Source organism: Sapajus apella, unplaced genomic scaffold (genome assembly GCF_009761245.1).
Source record: "Sapajus apella isolate SASKATOON/1434 unplaced genomic scaffold, GSC_monkey_1.0 scaffold165, whole genome shotgun sequence".
Lineage (NCBI taxonomy): Eukaryota > Metazoa > Chordata > Mammalia > Primates > Cebidae > Sapajus > Sapajus apella.
Genome location: NW_022437105.1, coordinates 151,283 through 161,416, shown reverse-complemented (window position 1 = coordinate 161,416; position 10,134 = coordinate 151,283). Strand labels below are relative to the sequence as shown.

Genomic DNA, 10,134 nt, shown 5'->3' with positions numbered 1-10,134 from the left:
GGCCAGTGAGCAACCAAGTCCACTTCACAACACGGGGACGCTGGCTCCCAGACGGCCAGTGAGCATCCAAGTCCACTTCACTCCGCTGGAGGCGAGCTGTCTGCTGTTGCTGCTCAGCAGCCTGGAGCCTCTTCTGACGAGCCGGCCCTTCCGGGACCCTGCCCAGTGCAACGCCATCACTGAAGGCCCAAGTCAGCCTAGGCCACGAGTCCCTTCCCAAAGAGGCCACACCCGTGGCCGGTGGCTCCCCGAGAGAAAGGCGGTGCTGTGAGTTCATGTTCTTCAGAAGCCACCTTAGGAAAGTACAAGGAAGCACATCAAATTCATTTCGATGATGCGTTTTATTTCACCCCTAATACATCCAAACTATTATTGCAACACTCCAACCCATCAGTTTTTACCTTCAACCCTTGCACCCTGGGCGCCTGGGCCACGCGCACGCAAAGGACACGGCGGCCGCAGAGCTCTGTTCCTCTCCGCACCAAGGACTCAATCCCAGCTCCAGCTTCGCACTCACCATTTCCTTTACTCCTTCAGGGAGCTGGGACTGGCAGCGCAGTGGCCCTCGCGGGGGAGTTCCCACTACATCTCCTGTATGTCTCCTATGCCCAAAACGGTATGGCAGGTAACGTCTCCACAAGACTCAGCATGGCTGGGGCCAAAGATACTTGAGTAAGGACGGTAGTGAACCCTTGGTGGGATTCTGTGTGTGTGTGTGTTTGTGTGTGTGTGTGTTCGCACAAGCAATGGTAAGGAGGCAGAGCTCAGCTAAACACTGACATCTGACAACCCTCATTCAAAATAAATCTGGGCTGGGCTCGGTGGCTCACACCTGTAATTTCAGCACTTTGGGAGGCCAAGGTGGGAGGATCACCTGAACTCAAGAGTTCGAGGCCAACCTGACCAACATGGTGAAACTAAAAATACAAAAATTAGCCAGGCATGGTGGTGGGCACCTGTAATCCCAGCTACTTGGGAGGCTGAGGCAGGAGAATTACTTGAACCTGGGAGGTGGAGGCTGCAGTGAGCTGAGATTTTGCCACTGCACTCCAGCCTAGGTGACAGAGAGAGACTCCATCTCAAACAAACAAACAGTAAGTCCGGTCTGGCCCAAAGACAGGCCACTGAGAGAGAATACGGCCGTTAACCAGAGTCCATAAACCGCTGTCCCCTGCGCTGCTCTAGGGCATGATGGCACACTTCTGCCCGTGCTGAATCCAGCCTGCTTCTGTAAATGAAGGTTCACGGTGGCAGCCATGCTCATCCTCTGTGTGTCCCGGCTGCTTTCACTTTACAACAGCAAGCTGGGCGGTGGTCACGGAGACGCCGAGGCCTGCAGAGCCGAAGATACCTAGCATCCGGCCCCTCATCAGGAGAGCCTGCTGCTCGGGTTTGGCGGCCTGTCGTCTGGTTTAGAATGCTCTCTTGGGTCAGTGCTCCTGCATCTCCTCTTGCACAGCCTGGCAGGACCTCGGCTGGACCTCGGCACTCTCCCACCGTGTGCAGCTGTGTCTCGCTGTTACCCACCCGGGCTCACGCTCTTGACCCTCGAGCCCTCGGCTGCCAGGGCATCCCCATGGCTTCCCGGGTGCCCTGAACCTCCTTGGAGGATTAGAATTTGGGCATGTGATTCCGCAAACAGTGATTTCTTGTGAGAACAATGAAACCCTGTGTGCTGAGGTCAGGAATAACGGCTCGTTCTCCTGGCTTCAGGGAAGACTGTTGGCCTCCAGCCATCCATCCACGACAGTCTCTCCAGCCACGGCCTGGGCTGCAGAGAGCTGCTGGCCACAGGCCTCAGCCCTTCCTGGGACAGCTGTGTCCCACCACGGATCTGGCTGGACGCGCCCGGCTCAGCCCTCTTGCCCCTCCTAGGGACCACGCGGCAGCCTCCACCAGCTCTGTCTGGTCAGCTGCCCCACTGACTGACTTCCATCCTGTCCCCTACGGGCTGGTGACGGACCTGTGTCTGGGTCAGGCTGTTCAGCCTGGGCTGTCCTCCTCTCTCTGTCCATGAGACCTCTAACAGGGTCTCCCAAAGGCCATGGGGCTCCATCCTCTGGGCTGCTGAAGCGAAAGAGCTTGCACGTGCAGGCGGCAGCAGGCGCCCCGGCCCTCCACATAGACGGCCCCAGCCCTCCAGGTAGATGGCCCCAGCCCTCCACGTAGACGGCCTCAGTCCTCCACATACACAGCCCCAGCCCTCCACATACACGGCCCCAGCCCTCCAGGTAGATGGCCCCAGCCCTCCACGTAGACGGCCCCAGCCCTCCAGGTAGACGGCCTCAGTCCTCCACATAGGCGGCCCCAGTCCTCCAGGTAGACGGCCCCAGCCCTCCAGGTAGACGGCCTCAGTCCTCCACGTACACGGCCCCAGCCCTCCAGGTAGACGGCCCCAGCCCTCCACGTAGACGGCCTCAGTCCTCCACATAGATGGCCTCAGCCCTCCACATACAAAGCCCCATCCCTCCACGTAGACGGCCTCAGCCCGAAACTGAAGACAGACCCAGCCCACGCTGATCTCCCCTCGGCTGGCCCTCGTCCATGCCCATGGCCCCATACTTGCTCCTGCTGAGGGGCTGCATTCCTGCGGCACTGGCATCTGGGCAGAGGGAGCCACCAGGGCCAGCTGCTCTCGGCACACGGTCGGCTCCCCTAGCTGATGGGGAGTGGGGCCCAGCAGACCAGGGAAGGACCAGGAAGGGGAATTTTATTCCTCTTTGTCCATTTTGGCTTTGAGGGGCAGCCTGGAGTGAATTGAAAGCTATGAGCAACTTTTGTCCTGTGACCTTGGACACATTTTCTATGAGGAAAAAAATGTGTTTTTTATTGGTTTATCTGCCTTCTCCCTGCCCCGGCCTCCAGATTTGTAGAGCAGCTGTCTTAGGTGGGACCTGTTTGATTGCAGATGGAGTAAAGAGGTCGTGGTGGTGGCATGCTGAGGCTAACCCAGGCATGTGGCCTCCTGTGGCCGCCACACGGGCTCATGCCAGGACCAGCAGCTCCTTCTCAACCCTGTTATCTCTTCCCTCCAGACCCTTTCGCAATCCCGTTTCTGGTTGAGACCCCCCTCCGGTGGTGTTTCCTTGGAGCTTGCTTTGTGGGTGGCCTTTCTGGTGGCTCCAGCAATTCCAGGGCCAGCCGGGTGGTCATCGCTCCCTTCTGGCTGGCCGCTCCCTTGTCATGGCTGCACTTTCCAGCCATTAGAAAGCCGTGTCCTCGCTGGCAAGGGCTGGCCACGCACCCACTCAGGAGGAGCTGGGGAGGTCGGGTGGCCGCACAGCCGCCTGGGAGCCCAGGAGCACAGGGAAGGTCAGGTTTCACGGATTAAAGTGATGGGGCTGCTGGCCAGGTCCCGCCCACTCCTGCTCAGAGGCTGCTGACCATGGGGAGAGGTAGGGAGGACCAGACTTCCTTCCTTCCTGATGAACTCCAGACCAGGCTCCTGTCCATCGGATGAGGCTTCCTTCAGCCCTTCGGTGCTCACCCTGAGCTAGGAGGGTGTGGGAGGTCAGAGACTGATGAGACGCAGCTGGCAGCAGCGCTGCTCCACAGAAATGTGATGCTTTCGTGAGTTGACACGTCCAGGAGCCACCTTAAAAAAGTAAAGGGAAAGAGATACAGCTCATTTCAATAATGTATTTTATTTAACCTACCACATCCAGAGTATCATTTCAACATTTCAACCCATCAATTTCAGTATTTATCAACATGACCAAGGGTTAATGGGCAGCTTTCGCTTCCTGCTCAGGGTGTGCCTCCCGGCACAGCACGGCATGAGCAGGTTTCCAGGGCGCCATGGCCATGTGTGCTGGCAGCTCCTGGACCAGAGTGAGTAGCTGGGTCTCCTTGGCAGGCGAGACAAGCAGCAGAAGGCAGGCATGGAGCCTCAGCTGGGAACTCATGGAATTACTGACCACCCCCAGGAATCCCCAGACACCAGGACCTCCAGCCACAGCTGGGCTGCTGTGCACCTGCAGCCAGATGAGGGCAGGGGGTGGTCCTGCTGGTCTTGGCCTGCTTGAGAACTGGCTGGGCACAGTCTAGGACCCCTCCCCTTATCCTCCAACCCTCTTGGCTGGTGATATGGTTTGGCTGTGTCTCCACCCAAATCTCATCTTGCATTGTAATTCCCAGAATTCCCACGTGTCGTGGGAGGGATCCAGTGGGAGGTAATTGAATGATGAGGGGCTGGTCTTTCTTATGCTGTTCTCATGGTGGTGAATAAGATTCATGAGATCTGTTGTTTTTATAAAGAGGAGTTCTCCTGCGCAAACTCTCATTGCCGGCTGCCATCCCTGTAAGACGCGACTTGCGCCTCGCTGCCTTCTGCCATGATTGTGAGGCCTCCCCATCCATGTGGAACTGTAAGTCCATTAAAGCTTTTTTTCTTCCCAGTCTCGGGTATGTCTTTATCTGCAGCATGAAAACAGACTAATCCAGCTGGCTCTGCAGGCATAGAAACAGGCTCCCTGTCGCCTGGCCCGGCATAAGTGCCCACACGTCTGCTGCATTTCAGCCAAGCAGATCCGCCGTCTGCCCCACCCTGCTGAGCACCTGCTATGCTGCACACTGTCTCTGGCGGGGGGTTCTGTGCCTCAGTTGACCTTGGATGAGAAGAGATTGAAGGGCATGGAGACCTGAGGGTGCAGAGCTTGCCCGCTGGGACGACTCTACCTCAGGGGCACTCACTAGTTGAAACTGTGTGCAGAGGGCACGTACATGATTCTGCACCCAGCTCAGGCCGTCCTTCCATGCTGCCTCTTCTTTGAGTGTCTCACAGAGAACCAAGTCCCTGGTGAGGCCACAGCTGTGCAGTGCCCTCCCCAGGGTTTCTGTGCCCGATCCTCCCTCCCCAGCTCGGCACATGCAGCCCTGCGTCCTTTGGGTGCATTTTCCCTCCGCCCTCCCTGCAGGGGTGGGGGCTGTCTCTCTGGGTAGCTGTCCTCGCCCCACACCGTGGAGCACCCAGCATGGGCAGCCCTCATCACACCATCCCACCCAGAACCACCCCACACTGTGGAGCACCCAGCATGGACAGCCCCCACCACACCATCCCGCCCAGAACCACCCCACACTGTGGAGCACCCAGCATGGACAGCCCCCACCACACCATCGTGCCTGGAACCACCAGTGCACACGGCTGTGCACAGCAGGCTCTGCCAGAGACAAGGGAGAAGTGAAGCAAGGATGTGGAAAGGCTAGCAGCTGGAGAGCGCACATCACTGCTGTGGCCGGCACTGTCCCTGCCCTGCGAGTACCTTTAACATGGGCACGCCATCCTGGGGGTTCCTACTGACATTTCTCTCTCTTCCATCCACCATCCACACACAGACAGATGCATATACATCACATAGACCTGTATATATAAATTGCTCATCTAAATCACACACACACACACACACACACACACACACGTATATACATATTTCTCTTTTTATTATCTAAACCTCTCTTTTCCAAGCCTAACACTTTTCTTCTGTGTAACTAAGGGTCTGTTTAAGTGTTTTGTCAAACTTAAGATCATTCTCTTTCTAGAAAATTCTAGTAGAAGTTCTCCTTTCTACTCTACCCACTCAGGTACCACAGAAATAAATACATCAAGTTTCTGCTTAAATTGCATGTTTAAGATTCCTTCAAGCATAACAGGAGTTGTTTGCTGTGACCTGGAGCAGCCACGTGGACTGGAGTTTGACACTGAAGCTCCGCGAGGGAGAGGCAGTCTTGGCATGAGGCCTGGCGCCCAGCAGGGATGGGATGAAGAGCTGCGGACAGAATGAGTGAATGCATGAATGAGGAAATGAATGAACGTGCGAATGAGTGGATGTGTGAATGAAGGAATCCATGAATGACTGAATGTGTGAATGAGGGAATGAGTGAATGAGGGAATGAGTGAATGTGAGATTGTGCCCATGCAGTGATAGGGTGGCAGTGGCCACCATCCACAGTCACGATCTTGCAGGCTCTGCCCACGATGACGCTCAGAGCACACAAGACCTCCCCTCGTTTCCACACGTCCTTCACAGCCCTGGAAATCCTGCTGCTGCCTCGATGCCTTCCCCCTGTGGACTCTTCATGTGGGTTTTTTCCATCAGGTGATTAGCTGGTTGGTTTCTGGGTTGAATTGCATTTTTCTGCTACTGCCTTATATTTCAACTTCTCCAGAGCCTTAATTCATTATTCATGCTGTTTATGGATGAACTTAAATTAAATGAACTAATTTCAACTGTTCACCTCCGTCAGAAACTTTACCATGACAAGCCGATTGGAATGGCTGGGTCCACGCAGGGCTGGCCTGGCTCTCCCCGGCCTGCGTGTCTGTGGTTGTAGTAAGTTCCTCCTTCTGGGCCCAGAAAATAGAAGCCCAATGGACCCAAAGCACATGAGCAAGCGAGGTCGGCAGGAACCACAGCAGACATCATGGAACTCGGACCGCGTGCCAGGCACTGCCCCAGGCAAAACACACACTGCCTCGCTGGGTACTCACCACACTGCGGGGCAGGTAATGTTCACCCCATGCGATGGCTGAGGAAACTGAGGCATAGAGGGAGGAAGGAAGTGGCGGTGGCTTGCACAGCTGGCAGAGTCAGATCCAAACCAGGAAGTCTGATGTCAGAATCTTCTCTTCTAAGACCCTGATCTTGTTGGCGTTTATATTGATCTGCAATTTGTACCCTATGCAGACACCTATAGTCTGTCCTCCTTTGAAATAGCTGGGCTGTGACCACCGATGGGCCAGTGCCCTGAACGCTCACTCACCGGGAGTCTGAAGCAGTGGCAGGACGCTGTGGGGACATGAGATCCTGGCCCTGCTGCTCGAGGCCTGCTCGGCTAAGACGACAACACCCACCTCAGTGCCATGGGGTCTCCGTCTCTGCAAAAGAGCCAACCTCAGCACCACCTCCGTGGAGTTGCATTGAAGAGCCCTTGGGTCTGTGTGCCTATCACTCTGAGGACCAGGCTGGATCCTCACAGGGGCATGTGGTGGGCTGGACGGGGAGAAGGTGAGGCAGCCTCCGGCTGACAGAGGCGAGGGCTGTGCTGTCTTTTGTGAACTGTTTAATTGCTGACCACAGTGTAGAAATGTTGGTGCTAAAAATTTTAATTTCAAATGAAACCATATGGAAAATAGCTTCTGAACCTCTCTTAGTAAGAGACTGTGGTTTTATTAGTTTATGAGGCCATTTTCAATAGTGTTGTAAAGGCTGATTCTGATCTGAACAAGCTGGGCTGGCCAATCACAGCATCTCCTGGGTCGATATCCTTGATTTCTGGACTTCCACCTCCGGTGGAATTTCAGAGACCTGCCAGATGGATCACCCAGAGACAATGTGAGGACGCTGCCTGCTGGGGTTCAGGAAGCCAGGTCGGGAGGATACAGAAAGTCCGCTGCATGTGACAAGACCAAGGGTCTGAGGAACAGAAAGGGAGGAGCAGAAACTCTGCGGAGACCACAGGAGAACAGGGAGGTGGGGCCGCTGCAGAGACGCTGGGTGAAGAGCTGCGGTGAAACTGCGGAGGGGACAAGGGTCACTGTGCAGAGCACCAGAGAGCTTCCAGGAAGCAAAGCTGTGCTGAGCGGGAGAGGAGCCTCTGCTGGTGGCACGCCACTGCCCCTGCCTGCACCGACCATGTGGGTTAGGGGTGAAAGAGGTGCGGGGGTTCGGGAGAGCAGCGCCACGTGGCTCTGAGTTTCCGCCGCTCACCATTCACAGCAGGGGAAGGGAATCACGCCGTGGCATCTCAGGGCTGGAGGGACGTCGAGGTACGGCTGTGTGCTTTCATCTGATGCCCTCAACGTCAGCCCTGCAAGTGGGCCTTAACCCCTCAGCAATGAAGTCCGCGTTACCACCGCCTCGGCCCGTTCCACGCACGAACAACTCCTTACCTGTGAGAAGTTTCTTTTGTCGCGGAGATTCTTTTATCAGTGATTCTTCTATCACGGATGCACAAGAGACACAATATTCTTGTCTCCTGGGAGGGGAACTAGATGGATGGGGATTTTTACGAATATGTTCTTTGCATTCTTTGAAGTTTGAAATATGTGAAGACATTATCGATAAAGACATGACAGTAAAATTTAGGGGAAAATGTTGCATTAAAAACTGCTTGTTTCTGCCAGGCGCAGGGGCTCACACCTGTAACCCCAGCACTTTGGGAGTCCAAGGTGGGTTGATTACCTGAGGACAGGAGTTCGAGACCAGCCTTGCCAACATGGTGAAACCCCATCTCTACTAAAAATATATAAACTAGTGGGGCGTGGTGGTGGTTGCTTGTAATCCTAGCTACTCGGGAAGCTGAGGCAGGGGAATCACTTGAACCTGGGAGGTGGAGGTTGCAGTGAGCTGAGATCCCAGCATTACACTCCAGCCTGGGAGACAGAGCAAGACTCAGTTCAAAAACAAAACAAAACGACCTACCTGTTTCCATGCCAGCTCAAGTGCTGATCCTTAGGTCCACACAGGCCCTCTGCTCTCAGTCCTTCCCCAGCTACAGGAAGAGAGCAGCAGAGCCCTCATAACTCTTCCTTAGGTGGGAAAAACCCTCTGTAAACACGGACTTCAGTCCCTTATCAATCACAGACATACTTCCCTAGCTCCTTTTATGGATGGCTTAAGAAGTAGGCTCTGGAACTAAAAATAGGAGACGCCCTCTCATGGGACCGGGAGAAGGAGGACACAGCTGTCCTTGTCTGTGGACCTTGTTCCAAGTAAGATAAACCGAGAGTCAGGCGCATGCTCCGTGACGCCGCAGGCTGACCTGTTTCCGGGGAACACTGCGCATACATCTTTCTTACGTTCGTTGTTAATAATTTTGTCTTCTTCATCCTATTATTGTTCATGAACTTTCTGGAATTAAGATTGCATTTTAGTCAGTTTCTCTTAAATCTTATCTCATCATGATGAGTTCCTTAAAAGCTGGGACAATACTTAATTCACTTTTGTCTCCCTGGAAGGAAGCCTCGCAAATATCAAAAATTCCTCATGGAATGTGGAGAAAGCAGCTCCAGACACCACTTGTGAATCTCACTTGATTTTTGTTGACTTAGAAAGGGTGTGGATTTTGAAGACCACTTGGTATTTTAAATGAAATTATTCATAGTAGCTGAAGGCTGACCTCTGCCCCGGCTCTCCTGGTCTCTCCTGGGTGGCCTTGGGGAAGTGAGCTCAGCTGCCCTGCCCTGAGCAAAGGGATTGTCTTGTGGCCTGTGAGGTTCCTCCCAGCAGCAGCCATCTGTCTGCTGTGGTTCTGGGTCCTGTTTCTCCAACACAGATGAGACCCCCCATGGCTGAGCGCTCCTGCCTGTCTGCTGCTCTCAGAGCTCCGTTCATCTGGTCAGAGATCCTATTATAGAACAGGGCACTGTCTGGAAATAAGCCCCAAATTCGTGTGCTTCTCAAGCACCACAGAGCAACCCCCCACCCCCCGCCGCCACATGAATGCTTCTGTGGATTTTCAGGCCTAAATGTAAGCATTAAAATTCATACAGAAGCAAAAAACACCCAGGGCTATCATTGGCCATTTAAATATTTGGGTTTTCTAAGTTAAGTCCTCAGCAAAGTAATATTTTGGTGATTTTTTTTTTAAAAGAAAAGAAAGATAATATACACCCACATGTATCTATGCAACATCCTCTGTAGGCTGCTGGGCTGCAGAGGGACACTGGGGAGGACAGGACACTGGCTATTAAATCATGTTCAGAGTTTGATGTATATCTTAGGTGGGGCGTTCACATTTCTGAATGGAGACACTGTTGTGATCTAAAGCTGTGGAAGGACCATCTATTACCTAGGAGGGAACAGAGAGTTCACGAGCCTGTCTGAGTTTTCATCAGGAGTAGGAGATGATGACCTTTACTGAATAGTGTTTAAAGCAACAGCAGGATACTGAAGCCAAAGTTTTAATTGTTTCACAAATTCTTGTTAAACATATTGTTTACATGTGTCTCCTATTTGCGAGACTATAATATGTCTACTGAGAAATAACCTTACTCTTTATAGTAACTGTCTTAGTCTATTTCCTGTTGTTACAACTGAATACCCGAGACTGGATTATTTATAAAGAAAAGGAATTTATTTCTTCACAGTTCTGAAGGTTGTGAAGTCCAAGGTCAAGCGGCCACATCCATAGAGA

At 53.5% G+C, this 10,134-nt stretch overlaps 1 long non-coding RNA gene across 1 annotated transcript; it reads right to left on the bottom strand.

The window, feature by feature from the left end:
- Nucleotides 1-2,804: 2,804 nt before the first annotated feature.
- On the bottom strand, nucleotides 2,805-8,888 carry LOC116542255. The gene is made up of 2 exons (XR_004265138.1): nucleotides 8,421-8,888; nucleotides 2,805-3,595 (listed from the first exon to the last, which is right to left on the bottom strand). It is a non-coding gene; the product is annotated as an uncharacterized LOC116542255 (long non-coding RNA).
- Nucleotides 8,889-10,134: the final 1,246 nt, after the last annotated feature.